This window comes from Sceloporus undulatus, chromosome 5 (genome assembly GCF_019175285.1).
Source record: "Sceloporus undulatus isolate JIND9_A2432 ecotype Alabama chromosome 5, SceUnd_v1.1, whole genome shotgun sequence".
Lineage (NCBI taxonomy): Eukaryota > Metazoa > Chordata > Lepidosauria > Squamata > Phrynosomatidae > Sceloporus > Sceloporus undulatus.
The window spans coordinates 176,474,723-176,493,746 of record NC_056526.1 but is presented as its reverse complement, the minus strand read 5'-3'; the positions used below and the strand labels follow the sequence as shown (position 1 = coordinate 176,493,746).

General features: G+C 43.0%; 1 protein-coding gene and 1 long non-coding RNA gene across 4 annotated transcripts in view; one reads left to right on the top strand and one right to left on the bottom strand.

Moving 5' to 3' along the window:
* Positions 1–468: 468 nt before the first annotated feature.
* LOC121932023 lies at positions 469–7,704 on the bottom strand. Its single transcript, XR_006104251.1, has 2 exons — positions 7,596–7,704; positions 469–6,481 (listed from the first exon to the last, which is right to left on the bottom strand). It is a non-coding gene; the product is annotated as an uncharacterized LOC121932023 (long non-coding RNA).
* Positions 7,705–7,792: 88 nt separating this feature from the next.
* The window catches only part of CCSER1 (coiled-coil serine rich protein 1), a 915,439-nt gene continuing 904,207 nt past the window's right edge, over positions 7,793–19,024 (top strand). For 2 of the 3 annotated variants that reach the window (XM_042468781.1, XM_042468783.1), the window contains exon 1: positions 7,793–7,961. The gene's annotated coding sequence lies outside the window, so the exon portion shown is untranslated. Of the gene's footprint in view, positions 7,962–8,635; positions 8,665–19,024 lie in introns of those variants that run through there. The other variant, XM_042468782.1, reaches the window with a different exon arrangement.

The window sequence follows — 19,024 nt, the reverse complement described above, 5'->3', positions numbered from 1 at the left end:
CAGAATGGGGCTTCTGGGAATTGAAGTCCAAAAACCTGGAGGACCAAAGTTTTGGAATCACTGCTCTATGTTGTGCTTTACACAAAATTCTTTGATATGGGAAGATGCTGTCACATGCCCACACTACAGAAAGTGGAGGCAATTACTACTGTTGTGGCAAATTTGGCATAGGCCACTACATTTCTATGGTAGTTGCAGGAAAATGGATGATCTCCAAAAGTGTGTGTTGGGGATGGGAGGTGTCCAATATAACTCTCAACTGTGAGACGTTGTCACTCGTATCTTACACAGAAGTTTCACTCAGTGTGCATGTTCCATGTGTTTGCACTTCTAAGGACAAGAAGAATTGACATGCAGGCACACATTTTCATTGTACTGTTCGCAATCCAACCACAAACTAGAAGTATATTTTGTACTGTTTTGCAGACACTTTTTGGAACACTAAAAAAAAAAAAATAACCACAGGCATTACCTTTTCACTCAAAGTTTATTTAATTTCTCATCTACAACACCAATCTTGGGTTAGTAAACAAGTAAAACAATCTAAACACAACATGAAAATATCAACACTCATTTAAATAATAAGCACATAAACATATTTAAAGGTTTTTAATACAATGTTGCAATTGCCCTGGTAAAAGGGCTACATTCCTGAAAAATATAATGTGACTGGAGAATAAAATTCTGTGTACCTTAACTGCAGATGGCAGCCTGAGCCAATGGGCTGAAGCAGTCAAATGGACAAGATCTATCATCCCCATCTGTAAAATGTCATACCTTAACTATATGTAATTATCTTCCCAGAATCTACATGAATACATTTTTTAGCAGGAGAGCCACCTGTACCAAGAGCATTTGGCTGCAAGGAGTACTTATTGCATTAGATTATAAAATAGACTGTGTCTGCAAAGGTTTATGCTACGCATTTTCTTCTCTCAGTCGCAAAAGCTCTACAGGAGACCTCTGTGTACTGATACAACTATTTCCTTCCCTAGGACAACATCGGTTTTATTGTTAGTGTGTTATCCAAAGAAATGTGTATGTGTGTGGAGGAGGGGATTGGAGGTTCCCCACCATCAGCATTATTTAAAATGTTGGGGAAATTAAATTTTGCAAGATGCTTGGGTAACTTTTGGTCGATTTGCACCTGTTTACACCAGTACTAAATGAGGAGAACTCCAGGTTTGGTGTGAATTAAGAGAGTTTTATCTAGAAAATATGCAAGTGCAATCAAACATACACACAATAGCAATCCACACAAACTCATCAAAAAGGACTAACTAAAATGGAAATAGGGTGGCAGAGTTTGAGGAATTTGAGGGGGTGATAATTATCTGTCCAATGAGTAGCGTAAGGAAAGCTGGAGTGGGTCAGACTGGGAGGTCTGAGGGTGACACAGGATATACACAAAGTGTGGAGGTGTATGCTGGCTGTGTGCATAAAGGTTAGGTTTTGGAACCATACTTATACCTAAAATATATCCTCAAGGTGTGGGCTATATTGCTAGGTAACAAAATCTGGATAATATTTCCCAGGAATTGATAATGGGATTCTTGATTGGTTGACAACTTTGACTTTAATGTAACAAAAACAGCAGTTGGATCAGGATATCATCAAGATGGATAGACAGGGAAGTTTAACTGGGAACACAACAGGGAGTATCGATGGGGTTACTGCTTTGAATACAAGGAGATCCTTTGTCTCAAGTTGTAAGAGGAAATGGATATGACTTAAAGGAAAGAAGGAGCACTTAATACACTGATCTGGATTTGATTGTTTTATTTACCTGGGTGTGCACATGCCTCGGCACACACTCCTTTCCTAATGGGAACCTGACTTAGTATTGCTGAAAGATCATGATCTCTCAAAAACATGCAATCTTCAGATATGAAATATGGGGATCCCAAAATACAGTGCTGGGTATGCAGGGCATGCTAACAAATGTGCATATCCACTATGACTAGTTTTCCCTGACATCCTACTTTTCTGACTGCAGGGAAATTTTGAATACGCGTGCAGCACTCAGACTGTCCAAATAATGCCATCTTGGGGAAAAGATGGGGTATAAATTCATTAAATAAATAAATAACACACAAAAGCTTAAGTCCAGTCATTATCTCCCAACAACAGTAGACACATTAAACCAATAGAGTTTATATAAGTATTAACTTACCAAGGGTTATGTGGGCCCCATCTTGAAGTGGTATACCCAAACCATGGCCATAATGGCTGGGAGATTTGGATGTTGTGATCCATAAAATTATTTTCTTTTCTAAGACCTGGGTATAACCCATTGTGGTGAGAATTAAGCCAATGTTCACAATAACTATGTAAAAAACATTGAAAATTATGGGTGACCTGAATGGAAAACAGCAGGCTATTGGCATTGCCACTGAGACTTACTTTGCCATGAGGTAAACATGAAGAAGCTTTTTAATTGCCTCTTTTTCTGAACAATCAAGTGTGCATGCAATGGTTTGAGAACTGTGTCACTTTTGCCAGTTTTAAACATCTCTCTCACATTTATTAGTGGATCAAAAGAATATACAAACAGAACCCCTCCCCCTCTTCCAGTGAAAATTTCAGCATAAACGTAAAGCTAATGAAGTCGCTGGGGTACCCAGATGCATAAAGTTAAGACAGTCAGTCCTGGAAAAACAGGAAGCCTTGTGAATAATCTAAAGTCGTCTGTGGTGAGCTATGGACCAGAACAGCACTGTCTTTTTTTTTTGACTTGGGCATGATTCATTTCACTCCAGTTCATCAAATGAAACCAAACCCACAATGAGCAAAAACAGAGAACAAAAACATGCCAAAGAAATATCATTTCTCCCTTTTAGTTCTGGCTTCCTCTTTCTTGGATGAGAGGCTCTCGCTTGCATATATGCTTCTTGGAATCTGGAATAACTGGTTAGATAACATTAATTTATGAATGGTCACTATTTAGGATTGGCAGTATTACAATTAAAATGAATACTTCAGTCTTCTTTTCTTTGGCATCACCACTGACAATTATCAAACTCCCTTTCTCCCTTTTTGTGTTTTATGTCTTAAATTATCTTGACTTAGTTAAAACCAAACACTGCCTTCTATGAAACCAAAACAGAGAAGGAAAAGCTTATTGTGCAGTCCAGGATGAGAAAGGCAAAGGTATTTGTGGCAACATATTAACGTGCAATTGCTTGTTGCTTTCATGTCAATCTATAATAATAAGAATTACAAAACAACTGCAGCAATATTTATATGGGAACAGGTTTCGAAGACAGTCTAAAGCAACAAGAAGAAAAAAACCAGACAAATTCAAACCAGGCACCTGATGAGTGGGCCTACATTATTTCTTCTAGGGACCATTCCTAAATTTACTAAAAAGGAAATTCTACTAAATTTATGGTAGTTGAAATGGCTTCTGCATAAATTTAGTTGAGACTGAACTGTACACACACAGCATGCTTGCTAGAATTATTTCAATAATCCTTACAATTTCTGCAAACCAGGCCAGCATTATTACCCCGTTTTTTACCTTTAGAAGACTGAGATGGATATACTGGCCCTGACTGCTGGTAATTCTAAGGTCAGTGTTATGATAAGTCTATAATGGGTTTTAATCTGATCTTTAAAAGAGCTATACAAGGTGTGGAACCTAATTTGAGGTTGGGAATCAGCACCCTGGAAAATTCCTTTAAATGTTGGACTAAACTCTGGAGTAGATTCACTGTTCCACTGAAACAGGGCTTCTCTACAAAGACGAAAAAGTCTGTACTCACCGTGAAACTGGTGCTGGAAGTCCTGATGATGTACGCCTACTTAGAGGGAGGATATAGGGTTTTTTTGGGGAGGGAAGTTGCCCTTAACCCAACTTTGCTCTGAACTAAGCAAAATCAGGGGAAATCCTGGTGTTTCCCAGAAAGCCTAGAGTGACTGACTTCATGTTCCTTTGGCATGTGGACAGGTGGATTGGGTCCAATTCAGTTGTCCACATGCCAAGAACCATGCTTCCCCCCTTCCCCATGCTGAGCAGTGCAGGGAAAGGGGATGCCCGGTTTTTGGAGCTACTGTTGCCACTTTCCCTCAGGCAGGATCAACAAGGAGTCCAGACTTCCATTTTTGCCCTCAGCAGAAGCTGCAATGAACCAGGCAGGCTTTGCACAGAGCTTCTGCCCATGAGGAAGTGGCAGTGGCAACTCCATAAATGGGGTGGGCCAGTGGTACCAATGAGGTGTTGGCATGGCTGGTCTGTGTGCACAAAGACGTGGTGTCACACTGGATTTGACTTGGTGCATGTGGTCACCATCATGGTTGGTCTGGGGCCAATCTGGGGCAGAATGTGGCCAGTGTAGTATCCACAAGCTGCCATTGTCCTGGCCTAATTTTAGTTAGCCATAGTCAGTTTGATATGAGTTCCATATTCGCACAATATTACCTGATCAAATTCTTGTTAATGAATTCCACTAAAAAAACCCAGTTTGATTGTTTGATATAATCTGCAATAAAAATAAAAATTAAAAATCCAGCAGATCTTAAATATGATTTCACTACCATATATTTTTTCAGGACCCAAGGAGATTTAAGAAAACTCTAAAGAAAAGTGGTGCATACAAAGGTTTCCTATGGGACTACTACTCCCAGAATCCCACAGTCAGCATGATTCTGTCAATTGTAGCCCAGGAAAGCAACTTTTAGAAGTGGTGCGTAGAAGCAAGTGTAATGGGAAAAATCGTATACATATGTTCATATATTAAAGCTTTGCTTTGAGTTAGGATAACTGATGTGGGAGCTGGCTTTTGTTCTCTTCACCACTCTGCTATGAAAGAGCCTTTCCCAACTCTGAACGTCCCAGATATTTGGGATTACAACTCTTATCAGCCGTAATAGTGAACCCAGGACTCTTTAAGTAGTTTACAATCTGTAAGCCAATTTCCCCCAATAAACTGGGAACTCATTTTACCAACCTATGAAAGGATGACAGGCTTGGAGCCCTGGGATCGAACTCACAAAGTTGTGGCTGCAGTACCAGCATTTAAACAATGTGCCACCAGGGATCCTTCCACACCTGGCCACCCAAAAAAACATCTGCAAAGCAGCAGGTTGAGGAAGGCTCCTCTTACTTCTTTATTTAGGAATGACTGCCCTCAGTTCCATAACAAAAGGAAGTTGTTCTGTTGGGATTTATTATACAAACAATTCCTTTTCAATATAAGTGACACCCATTCTTTTCTATTGGACCCCTAGTAGTAAAGAGGAAGGGACAATTATTTTAAAACAGGATTACCATCAGGAATCATTCCAACCCAGTTTTTTAAAAAGATTTTACGTGAACTGAGGCAGCCTTGCTGAATTTTAACCTAGTTAATATGGAAGAGAAAATCTTTCTCAAGAGGCAGGAGAGAAAATTCACATGACCATGTTATGGATGAAATGCAATGAGAAATGTGATTCTTTCACCATACCCAAGTGCATATGATTCATTCACTTGGCACGTGTGTGTGTGTGTGGAGGGGGGGGGAGTTTAACTCTTTCACCCTCATATTGTTTCCTTGGATTGTACCTTCTACTAAAGCTCCTAACAGTCAAGCTGGGAATGAAATGACAAATGCACCATAGTAACCTGTATTTCACCCCTCCAAGGTTAACAGCAGCCATGCAGTTGGGGGGAGATATGATTTCAGATCAGGACTGCAGACGAAGGAGGTTGTTTAACCTCTTCTTTTCACTTGTGCAACTTCCCTAATTTAAATCCTTTGGTCTCCAAGCTGTCGATAATCTTGAGAGTGGGAAGAAGAGACAAGTTCAAGCAGGTTGCTGTCTTTCCTCCTTTCTTTGGCTAATAGCAGCTTGAGGGACCAAGGAGAGAGAGATTTAAATTAGTTTGTGAGAAATGAGCTTAATCCTCCCACCCCACATTCTCCCTGCTACCTTTTGCCAAACCAAAAGGTTATGGATCTGCCACATGTCCCTTTTACTTTGGCTCATAAAATGAAAAAATTGGCCAGGCCTGTTTTCAAAGGAAGTCAGTCTGGTAGTAATGATAGATCCAGGCACAACCATTTCATAGAGGACATACAAGTTAAGAAATGATTCCACTAACTGGAGCTCTTTCTCTTGGCCAAAATGTGATGATCGTTTTCTTCCTTCCTCCTTGTGGCTGTTCCCTGGCTAAGGAGGCTTTAAAAGAACACCTTTTAACCCACTTCATTGCTTATGTACACACACACACACACACACACACACACACAGTCGATCAACCCCAAGAGGGAGTACAAGATGATAGCAAACATCCAAAGGTCACACAGAGGCTGCTGTCTAGAAGATTTCCCTTCCCCTTGCAGGGCCTGCCCAAAGCAAAGCAAAACCAAACCCCTGTTTTGTTGCTCAGTGTTGGAGAGAAGCAAAGGGGAAAGCTGTTTTTTCTTACCTCCTTTCTGCCACAGTGAGACCTTCTCCTCTGCAAAATACAGAATGGTATTCCTTGCCTCAGAAAACCCTATGAAATTCAAGGGGTCACACCATACGTTGACAGGAGATTTGAAGGCACAAACACAGACACACCAAAGAAGGAAGAAGAGAATTTGAAGCTCTGCAGCAGTCAAACCCAAACAAACGCTGTGACTGGTTTCTCCAGCTCTGTTACCCCAGGGATCAGTGCGTCAGAAGAACTGCCACTCCTTCCCAAACATAGGAGTTGCCTGCATGCCTCCTTCAACAAGATTCGCTCCTTTGGAAGTGGATCTAGGATTGCAGCTGGTGTACATAGTGTCACTACGGGTAGACAAGGGGGTGACCTTGACTATGAGCTCCAAGGCCACAAGCAGAGCCCACCATTTTACACTGGTTTAAGCCTGGCATCAAGACTTGCCTTTTGCTTTCCCTACTCAGCCACTGCACCCTTTTAATTGGTGCAGCTAATCTGGAATAACTGCTGCCCACTATTCCATACTCACTGCTGCAGAGAGACTGAAATATTCACCCTGACAACTAGCCCAAACACCTCCTCCTTACATCTTATAACCGCCCAGGCTGAGAGTACAAGCAAACCAGTGCAAGCATTTTAAGGGAGAACTAATCCGTGACAAGGGGATTTGGAGGGCTAGGGACCTTGGGCGAGTCACAGCCTCTCAGCCTCATTGGAAGGCAAAGGCAAACCTCCTCTGAACCAAATCTGACCAACTGAGGAACCGGGGAAGTCGACTGTAGCCAAGAAAAGCCCATGACGGGCTCCTCTGAACCCAATCTGGCCAAGAACAGCCCCATGATTCAGGCTCAGGCGACACCAACACCCCCCCCCCCCCATATCCTATCCAGAAATGGCCCCTAGGCTGCCCTGCCCTTTTGGGGCGGTTGCAAGAATCTGGCCTTTGCCCGAAGGTGGAAGAGGGGGAAGAAATCAAAGAGAGGTCCCCTTCCCCTGCCATCTCCATTGCCAGAGAGTGCGGGGCTGCTCTCTTGCGGTGGGTCCTCCGCTGCGGCAGTGGCTGCGGCTCCTCTGGAAGGAAGGCACTGCGGCTGCAGGAGGAAAGGAGGAAGAAAGGAAAGAGCCAGAAGAGAGGGCTGGAGAGAGGGAGAAAGAGGCGGAGGAGGGGAAGAAGGGAGCCATCAACCTGTTTCCCTCTCTGCTGACTCAGAGAGCTCTGCGGAAAGGTGAGGCGTCCCCAACCCGAAGCGTCCATGCCTCCTCGTCCTGGCACTGAGGTGGCACCACCACCAGCCCCTCACAACTCACACAACACACACAGACACACACACAACCCACGTCGCAAGCGCCTCCCCCTGAGTCCCTCCCCTCCTCCTCCTCCTCCTCGTCTTCTGGCCACAAACAGCGCCGGCTGCCAGGCTGACTCTGGCTCTCCTTGCAGCTGAGGCGTCGTCGTCGTCGTCGTCCTTCTGGGGCTGGGTTCTTGCCTCCAAGATGAGGAGGGCTCGGGGGGCCCCTCTGCTCCCGGTGGATTAACTGCTGCTGGAGCCAGGTGGGTTTCCCGCGCGGTTCTTATTTTGTCTGTGGGGGCTTTTCCCGTGGCGCCTGAGGGGGGCATGGCAAAGGACACCCCAAAGCTGAGGGGGACTTCTTTGAGGGAAAGGCTTGGCCCCTCTCCTCCTCCTCCTCCTCAGGAAAGCAGCCCCTCAGGCTTCCCTTCCCAAATTGGGGAGAGCTGAGGGTGACCCCACGCAAGGCGGGACACGAGTGGGGTGGCGAGTGGGTGGTGTCCCCCCCGAAGGGCCAGGGCCATTGGGTTAAGGCAGGGGTCTGGGGCTTGGGGTAGGAGTTGCCTTTGGGTCGCGAGTGGGAGTTGGGGAAAGGTGGCTGGGAAAGAAGAGGCCGAAGAAGTGCCTGGGAAGATGGAGAAGCCCGGAAAGTGGCACCAAGGAGGCGTTGGAGGTGCTGCAGGTCGAGCCGGAGGCGGTGGCCAGAGGCTGGGGAAGCAGAAGGACGAGGCGAGAGAGCCGGGAGGTTTGGTCCATTGCGGGGAAGAGGAAGGGGCTGGCGGAGAGCCGCAGTGCTGCCTGCCTCCTCCTGGCTTGTCAGCTCTAGAGATGTCTCTCTCGATCTCTCTCTCTCTCTCTCTGTTTGGGAGGCAGTTTCTTTTCCCCACCGAAAAAAACTCAAGCTTGATCGCTCGCGGGGATTTGGAGGGAGCTGGGCTGGAGCAAGGCAGCCAAGGGATTCTTAAGGTGAGGAGGGCCCAGGGTGTTTTTGTGGCGAGGCTCTTTTGGAGGGCTTTGCCTGGAAGGTGCAGGGAGGTTGGGACTTCTTTGCTAAGGCTGGGGGAGAGGTTTTCCCTTGGCCTTCCTTTGACAGCCCTCTAAGATGCATCTACACTGCAGCCACAATCTGGCTTGACACCCCTTGAACTGCCATGGCTCCATGCTCTGGAATTCTGGGAATGGTCGTTTGTTGTGGCACCAGAATTCCAGATCATGGAGCCATGGCAGTTCAAGGGGTGTCAAGCCAGATTGTGGCTGCAGTGTGGATGCAGCCCTAAAAATAAAAAAGAAGAGGAGAGGCCTTGGCAGGTGGGAGAGTATGGGAGGCATGTGGGCCACCTGCTGATGCCACCTGGCACCTCACCCCCCCCTTTCCCTTCAGCTGGGGTCAGTCAGTCACATGCCCTGTTGCTTGACCCACTTGCCTGTGCAATGCGGATGATGGGAGTGCATGTGACCATGTGGGGACAGGAAGGCATGGTGAGAGGGAGGAGGAAGGGTCAAAGGAGGCATCATTTGTGGCTGATTTTTGTTCCATCCACTCACACCCCCCCCCTTTTTGCTAGATATTGCACAGGAGGCAAAGGCCCCATGACCGAAAGCAAAGTAGGGCAGACCAGTCTGCACAGTTCCCAAAATGGCATAGAGAGATGGGTTCTGTTTGGTGTGTGACGTTCGCCTGTTTCCACACTTGTGGTTTGTGAAATGCGCCGAAGTAATGCAGTGTCGGTGAGAAGTGGGTTCCATTGTCTCATTATCCCCCCCCCCCCCAAAAAAATTGTGCACTGTTTGGTTTTGTTCACTTTCTAAAAATGAAGTGAAGCCTGGCTGCTGGACTGGTACTGAGAGGAGTGATTTCCTAGAAAATATTTGAACAGGGAAAGGGTGTCGAGGGCTGATGACGCACGCGTTCCTGGATGGTTCCTTTGCACACTCTGAACTGTGATGCTCACCTGCGCCTTTCTTCGTGAAGTGTGGGAAAAGCTGAACATTGCAGCAGACATAAAAATCTTAGATGGAGTCACAGCTACAAGACACAGAGAGGGTGGGAAAGAAGCTTAGGAGGATCTAATGCTTTCTTGTCATGCAGCGTTTTCTAAAGAGCCATGAAAATGTTTGCTTGTTGCATAGTTTCCTGACAACATAAGGAGGGGACATCCTTATGCTGTTGGGAAACTACCGAGCAATTGAGGGGATCAGTTTTCCTTTCCCACGGCAGAGTGAAATCCCACACAACATGTCTCTCTCTCTCTCTCTCTCTCTCTCTCTCTCTCTCTCTCTGTGTGTGTGTGTGTGTAACAGATTTCACTCTGCTGGAACCTTGGCGTTATGAAGGCTGGAGATTCGAAATGACTAATCTATCAAATTCTCCTTCACTGTATTACACTCCTGCTCAGTATGCAGTAATGGTTGCCACATCAGCCCCTGAGTGAATCAGGCAATGTGGGGATGTTTTTCAGTGAGGTCAGAAAGCATCTGGGAGCAAATGAAATGGAGGAATGGTAGCTGGGTGATGAAGCACATGTTCTGCATGCAGAGAACATCTGGTTCAGTTCCTGGCATCTCCAGTTCAGTGAGAGCAGGTACCAGGTGATGGAAGAAACTACTGTATGAGATTTTGGAGAGCGACTTTCTGTGTCAAGATTAGGATACATAGACAAAGAGACTGACTTGGTAATAAGTAGTAGCCAGTTTTATTGAAAGCACCATAGACAGAGTGGGGCGGGAGGGGGGTAGGGGTGGAGGCTTGTAGAATTCTGTTTGTTTGAGGCAGAGGATTGACAACCTTCAGGAATAAGATGGATCCATTGGGCCACACTGGAATCCAACAGTGGTGGCAACATCAGTGCAGGGCACCCTCCAAACAAAACAAAACAAAACCAGATATCTGAGGGTTCTGCCTCCAACAATATTGGGACTGATTGACATGCTTTGCCATAACACCACCTAAAGTTTTCCTGCTGCAAAATATGAAGACTTCTTGAGTATTCAATTTTCTCTACCTACATATGAGCCTGTGGATTCACAAAGGAAGGAGACATGCTGGATTCCAAGGAAACATCTTCTTTGAATTGCAAATAGACATTAAATTTCCTTGACTTTGAAAATCTACCAGTGACCACATGGCCAAAGAGGGAAGTGCCAGCCTGCAGATAGCCTTCCCTATCATCTGAACTAAGACCCGAAACAGAAAGACCTATGATTAACATGTTCAATTTTTTCTCTCCTGTTTGCCTAATGAAGGAGCTAGTATGAGTTCGAAAGGTTACAACATGTAATTGTGCATTTCGGTTGTCCCAATAAAAGTATTATTGTTTGGATGTTACTGGAAAATCAGATGTGAGAAATTCACTTCTGAGCTGGCATCCTCCTATTGGGGGCACATGTGGGCCTAAGCTAATCTTATGCCTACGTTTGTCTATTTTTGGTAGCTGAGAAGTTTTATATTCCTTTCCTTCTCGACAGCATCCAAAGCCTGACCCCCAGCATCATTTGTGCATAGCAGAAAGAAAGGGGAATGGGAATCACAGAAGGGCCTGGCCCTGTGCCCAAGCCAGATGTGAAAGGACCACATCAGCCACTGAGGCCTCTGATGGACCCTGGCAGATCTCAGTGGCTGATGTGATTGCTTTATCTATGGCCACAGGGACACAGCCAGATGTTTCACTCCTCCCTGCTTTCATCCAGGCATGAATAGCTGGGTGCGGGGAGTTTCAGTGGCTTTAATATTGTCGTCCGTGACTCAGTTTAGCATAGGCTGTATGCAGAATATCCTTGCTTTTCAGAATTATGTCACTTTTTCAGCCATGGTGTGTTTCCATGCTGCACAATTTGTATTTCAGTGCCACTTTAACTGCTATGGCTCCCTTCTACAAAAGCCTGGGATTTGCACTTAGACATCTCTAGCACACTGACAGAGAATTCTCAGTACCTCACAAAACTACAAGTTCCAAGGAATTTATACAATGGAGTCATGATGTGGCATTAATAAACACTATACATGGCATTAAAGTGCTCTAACTGTGTAGTGTGGGTACATTTTATAAATTCCCAGTTTTTAAGGGTTTTGACAGAGGTAAGCATGGCACTGGGGAGCCTTGAGCCTTGTCTGAAAGGAGAAGGGTGGCTTCTAGAAGGTTCTGGGATCTGGAAGGGATTCAGGGCTGCAAAAAAGTGTGTGTGTGGGTGGAGGGCTGCATGCATCCCATGAGCCATATGCTGCCCACCACTGTGGTAGATAAATGGAGAATGTGCTCAAAGGAGGGGGGATGAAGTTCCATGCTGTTGGAAGATGTGAAGGAAACAGAACAGGTAGAGTGTTTTGGAATTGCCAGGATTCCATGCTTACCAACTGCTTCCATTCACAAAGTGTTTGTAAATTTGAGGATCCGCTGTATTTACTCCCGCTTCCCCTTTCAGCCTGACAGCATGTAGTAATCGCGCTTATTTTCGCTGATGTTCTTTTTCGTCATTTTCACAGCTGAATGTAGCTACAAAACAATTGAAAAAACCCTTCCCTTCTAAGAGGCAATTCAGACTGCCCCCCCCCCCCGCCCCATCCTTTCTGGTCTATGTTGTACTTGAAGTGTTTAAATCCTCAAGAGGCAGAGGTGGGGGGGGAAACCTAGAGCGGTGGGGGGAAGGAGAGACAGAATGGGGAAGGTTTAACTAGCACTTACTTCAAACATTTCCTCTTGCTTATATTTAAAAAGGGGATAAAAAGAAAGCATGTTCCAATACTAGTTCAGGGCTTTATGAAAGTGAAATATTAATGACCTGGGAAAGCTTAGACAGCAGATAACTTCGTATGGAATCGTTTTGGAAGGATTCCCATCCTTTTGACAACTCCTTGTGGTATATGAAATTGTGTCTCTGTAGTACAAATGCAATTAAAAACTTCAGGGCGGCAGGATTTGTAATTATGGGGGCAGAATGATGTTTGCCAATGGGTCATGATAGCAAATCTAATAATCTTTTCCATTGAAGAACATCTGTGATTTCAATTGTCTTTAATATTCTTGAAGGATGATGTAGGTCTGGACTGCTGTGAAAACATTTCAAAATGCTGTGTGTGGACTTCTGTCAAATGTCTTTCCAGAAAGTGCTTGGCTTAGTTTTATGTTGCAACAGGACACTTTTTGCTAAGCTCAGGTTTGTCAGGGAAGTGGGATAGAGTATTACTGGAAGCTTGAATCTGTCCTTCTTGTGTCTGTCAGAACTTAACTCCTTTTCCCACAGATCAATCCCAGCAGTACATTTTTGAACATTTTGCACAATATTCTGTTAACCTTAGATTAATTCACTTTTTCTGCCATTTATGACAAAACTCTCACACTTGTCACTTTACACAACTTATTTTGGCTGAGATCCAACATCAAGGTGTACCAGAAACCTTCACATGATGTACTGATGGTGCTGCACAACCCTTGTGTTGAATACTAATATTGAACACACACCCAAATTTAGAAACAAATGCACAGCCAAATGTGCATGTTCACACCAGGCATATCACATACACACCTGTGTACCCAACAGCATCACATGTGCAACTCAGTTCTACAGCCTTGAAATGAATGTGGATGTTCCACATTGGACCAAAATGCTCGCTCACTTTTTTAGGGGAATTTATGCATGCTTAAGACACCAGTGTGGTGTTTTGGTTTGTGAGTTGGACTATGGCTCTGGAGACCAGGGTTTGAATCCCTGTTCATCCATGGAAACTCACTGGGTGACCTTGGACAAGTCACATTCTCTCAGCCTGAGAGGAAGACAAAAGTAATCCCTCACTGAACAAATCTTGCCAAAAAAAAAATCATAGTAAGTTTGCCTATTAAGGCCTGTTACAGACTGCCAAAATAAAGCTGCTTCGGGTCTCTTTAGAGGTATGCTGTTTAAATGATGCATGCATCCTAAGAATCCGGAAGCTGCGCCAAAGCCACACTCCAGTGCTTAGGAATGGAGTGTGGCTTTGGCGCGACCTCCAGACTCTTAGGACTCATGCATCATTTAAATAGCATACCTCCAAAGAGATCCGAAGCAGCTTTATTTCTGAAGTCTGTAACAGGCCTAAGTTAGAAATGACTTGAAGGCACACAACAGGCATAAAGACACTTTGGGCAGAACACATTCTCTGCAATGGAGAAAGTTGGAGGCAGTGTTAATCTTCCTCTGTGAAATCTTGTCAAGAAAGGCCTATGATATGGTTGCCATAAATTGGAGTCATCTTTAAGAACCAGTGTGGTGTAGTGATTTGAATATTCGACTTAGACTCTGTGACAAGGTTTGAATCCCTACTCAACCATGGAAATCTACTGGTTGACCTTGGACATGTTTCTCTCTCTCTCTCTACTTAGTAGAAGGCAATGGCAAACCTCCTCTTAATAAATCTAGCCAAGAAAAACCCATGATAGCACTTCCCTAAGTTGGAGTCACTCTTAAGGCACATAACAAAGACAGCAACAAGATTCTGATGTTGCTTTGACTTATGGCTACAACTTGTATTTGTGACCTTGTCTGCAATTATGTAATGTTCTGCAAGTTCATTTAGCTTTGGTTAGCCTTGTCTTTCGTAACAAAGCCTGAAAATATGTACTAAAGTTGTCTTTCTGATGCACTGTGTGATCATGCTGGCAATTTCTTGTACTGTACAACCCCTGTATCTGCAGGCCCAGTGTCCATGTTTTCACCTCTGAAAGAATGAATTCTCTCTAGGCTTTATCTAGGTCCTCCAGTGGGTTTTTGTGGTATGCTTCTGGAGCAAGTTGACCATAGAGTTGAACCAAGAGACCTGGAAATGCCAAGAAAGTTATTGTCTCTAGGAAATCTGTAGGTCTTCCAGCATGACTCTGTGGTCAGCTCCCACCAGACATTTTTCATTTCAGTAGGGTTTACTATTATCTGCATTTCCATGATAAGTCGGAAAGTGTATCTCCTGTGGATACTGAGGGGGTTATACTATACTTTTTCATTTTCTCTTTCTGTTTTAGCCAACATGGACACTAAACTTCTAGTCTTTGCTTTTTTCTTACGTTGCACCTTCTCTTAATGACTCCTTTTTTTTAAGTTGTTCATTTTGGTGTCTACCCTACCCTGTAGTTTTGTTTTCAGTGTAACTGTAGAATGGATTCAAATTCTGACAGATATGTGGTAGCAAAAGCTTGGGTTTTATTACAAATATACATTGCAGCACTGAGATTGACACAGCTATTGGTTTTAAAGTCACACTGATTCGGATCAATGCTACTTGCAACAATAAATGAATGCATAGTCAGAAATGTCTCTTTTCTTCAGAATGAAGAACAGAACATTTTCACATGGAAGTCATCTAACCAAGCTAAGGCATAAATAGATATCAGTAAACATAATGACATTCTTGGACTGATTCAGAATTGGGAGATCTGAGAGCTATTCCATTATGCATCAAATCAATAAATACACATTAAAATTGTAACTGGCTAGTAAGTTGTTGTTTTGATTTAATCCTGAAATTATGCTGGGAGAGATGGTCCAGTGGTTCTCAAACTGTTCTTCCAGATGTTTTGAACTTCAATTCCCAGAAGGCCTAAGCTGCATGGCTAATGATAAAGATTTTTCTGAATTGAGGTCATCTAGAGGGCTAGAGGCTGAGAACCACCACTTTGAGATATAGATTCAAGTCTTTCTTTACCTATGCACTTGAGCTAGGTTGCTCAATGTTGAGTCCTCTCATATGTAAAATAGGAACAATGCCCACTTACATCACAGAGCTTTGTGGGTAAGTTAAAGATGACAGAGTAGTTCTGCAATGGTGATTTGAATGCAGGCTTCCCCAGTCTGAAGCAAATGCTCTGTCCATTCAAGGGCCCTCTTAGACTTGTTTTGAACCAGTGGTAAAAGGAGTTGATGTATGTGAAATGGAATGTTTTTACTACAGTCATGGAGGCCTGAGATTAGATGACTAGACATTCTTTGCTTTCTTACTTTAGAAAGTCCTTCTCCCCAGCCTATCTTGCATGTATTTATTATCTTTTTTCCTGTTATTGCAACTGCTTGCAATAACAGCTGCTGGTAATTGTTCTTTTGTTTCTGCTTTAGCAATGACAAAATATGAAGATTGAGCTTTTCTTCTCTCTCTCTCTCTCTCTCTCTCTCTCTCTATATATATATATATATTAGGTAATTAAACTGAGAGTGTCAGGCAATAATCAAAGGATAAGCAGCAAGGCCACTTGCAGGATTGTGTAGGCCTTTGTGGGTAGAGATCCCTCTTTGTGTTAACTGAAGAGTTCATGAGTATGTGTATATTTCAGTAAATAAGGCCACAAAATACAAGCAAGTAGAAAAGGGCTGTTGGGCTATCATTCTTCAGTTTCTTCATGAGTTCATCTAGGGATATGCTGTCCAACCTGTTCTGGATGATGTTGCCTGGTAGACATTGCTAGTTTTGCTTTCTCATATATACAACTTTTTTCAGTCTCAGTAGTCCCAAAACTGTTTCTAAGGCAGAAGGGCATAACATTAATGGGCTGGTTATTTTTAATTTTGTCTACTTCCAAACATTCATAACATGGCTTTGGTTTGCCAGTTTCAACCATACCTACCATTGCAGGGTCTGGTCATGGAAGTCATATATTATACACACAAATGAATAAATAACAGCTTAGCTATTCACTAGTTAAATTTGTGTGCATGCGTATGTATTGCATTTCCCCTGCCTGTCATGCTACATGTCAGAGTGTATTGCTCAGATACTACAAACCTGTATGTTCTGTCTGAGTGGCAAGTCTAGTGAGATTTCCCTTCTGGATTGTAACAAAATACTTGTGCTTTATAGAGGAGACTATTGCTTTTATCAGTGCCATCATCTGTCCTATACATGATAGTCAGTTCATAATAAAAGCCTGAGGATTGGGTATGAGAAAGGCAGAGACTTGTAGCTAAGATAGAGAAGCACCAAAGCATACATAAGGAAGACATCCTGGAGGGGAAAAGGGAAGGAGAAATTGCAAAAATATCTACATTAAAATCTCACTTTCTGCATTATGCTTGCTTTTTTCCCAAGCAAAAAATTAATTTAGATGGAGGACAACTGAATAAGCAACTGGGTAAGAATTGTTAGAATAAATGGAAGTTGGTGCACACAATGAATTGTCAGTTTTTTATCTATTAATATCTAGGGTCCCCCCCCTCTTAATTTCTTTTACTCTAGCATTTGGTGCTCCTTAAATTGGGAAACAAAAATGAAGTACAGGAACTTTAAATCTGGGCACCCTCCTTGCAAAGTGCATTAATGATTTTCATTCTTGTAAGACATTCTCAAATTCTGGGTGTACTGATGAGGTTAGAAGCTAGTTCACAAGTTGAATGCTGCAGGAATCACAGCTGTACAATTATGTAAACTGTATTGCCTTTATGTCTGTGTGTCTTTCTGTTGTTGTTGTTAGCTGCCCTGGAGTCTACATTCACTCATGGCGATCCTGTGGATGAAACATCTCCAAGCTCCGCTGTCAGCTCTGCTTAGTCTTATAGATCCAGGCACTATTTGAGTCTAGCCATTTGGAATTCAGTCTTCTTCTTTTTCTACTGCCTTCTACCTTTTCTAGCATTATTGTCATTTCTAATGAGTCATGCTTCTCATGACGTGGCCAAAGTATGACAGCCTCTATTTAATCATCTTGGTGTCCAGGGAGAGTTCAGGTTAAGGACCCATTTGATTGTCTTTTTGACTGTCCACAGTATTCTCAGCCATCTTCTCCAGCACCAGAGCTCAAAAGAGCTGATTTTTTAAAAATCTCCTTTCTTAACTGTCCAGCTCTCACTTCCATACATGGTGATGGGGAATACAGTGGATTGGATGATACTAAGTCAGTTGTATATCTTTACTCTTTAGGATCTTGTCTAGTTGTTTTATCATTACCCTTCCCATTCCTAGTCTTCTTATTTCTTGACAGCAGTCTCCTCCCTGTTCAGTGTTTGATCCAAGATATGGGAAATCTTCAGCTATTTCAGTTTCCTCATTATCTTTCTGTTATGCTGTACAAATTCACCTACTTGAAATACCAAACTATTTGAAAGTTTTAAAACAATGGTTAGGTGGCCAAATCTCAGGGGTACTTTAGTGATGGTTTCTTGCACTGTCATGGGATTTTGGATTAGGTAGCTTTTGAGATTACTTCTAACTCTATGATTTTGTTATTTTTCTTTTCTTTCCCCTTCCTCTTATTATTATTATTATTATTATTATTATTATTATTATTATTATTATTATGATAATAGTATCTTTGTTCCCAGTATGCATGTTCAATAAATCTTTATGCCCTTTTGATTTTTCTGGGGTTTTGCCCTCTAGTCTTTCAGTAAACCTGCAAAACCTACTTGACATGTGATGTAGCTACTGGGGTGGGCAAAATGAGGATGTAGCTATCTGAATAATAATACTCCCCCCCCCCAAATAAATTTCCTTCACTCTCCAAATTCCTAGCATTGAAGTACTGTAAAACTTCAGCCAATCATTTAGAAATACGAGTTTAGACATCCAAAGAAAAGGGGCAGGCAAAGCTCCCAAGAGAAAGAGAATACAGCAAAAATAAGACTTTTTGTGTGAATGCTTTTCAACATCTCACCCTCTGTAATGCAAGAAATCTTAGCATTGAAGGGAAATTGTGTGTGTGTGTGTATGTGTGTATCCCTTTGGGGGAGGCAATGCCTTCATTTTGCCTTCCTTGTAGCTGCACCCCTGTATACACAACAGTAAATTAAAACACACACACACACACACACACACACAAAACCCCCAGAAAAAATCAAAACAAAAATGAAAGTTCTCATTATAGGAAACAAAGTTTCTTCTCTTCTCCTTTTCAGCTCTTTTGGAGACAGTTACTTGAGCCTAAGTAGAATTTTAATAAATGCAGCAATGTTCATTGTGCTTTTTCTGGAATGCTAAACTGGTGTACAAGCTGTGCTGCATTTTTGTTGTAATGATGTCTCTCTGTCATTATCACTTGTGCTTGGTCAGAAATGTGCCAGCCACAGTACTATTTTAGTTGTTTTTTAGTCAATGGGAATGCTCCTACTGACAGCTAAGGAGAGATTTCACCCTTGGAATCTATTCTAGTAATCTTCCTGCATTATTTAGCCACCTGTTAAAAAGAGAATCAATTCAGTAGCCATATGTATAGGTGGCACCATAGGTTAATGACTGCTAAAGAAAAAGAGGATTTCAGGGTTTTTTAATGTTTTTTTGGACTGAGACCATGGATGGGTCTGGGTTGATGAACAATCTGTTGTGTATTGGAGAAACAATGAAAATGGCATGCCAGTCAGGTCTGGAATTGAGAATTGTATT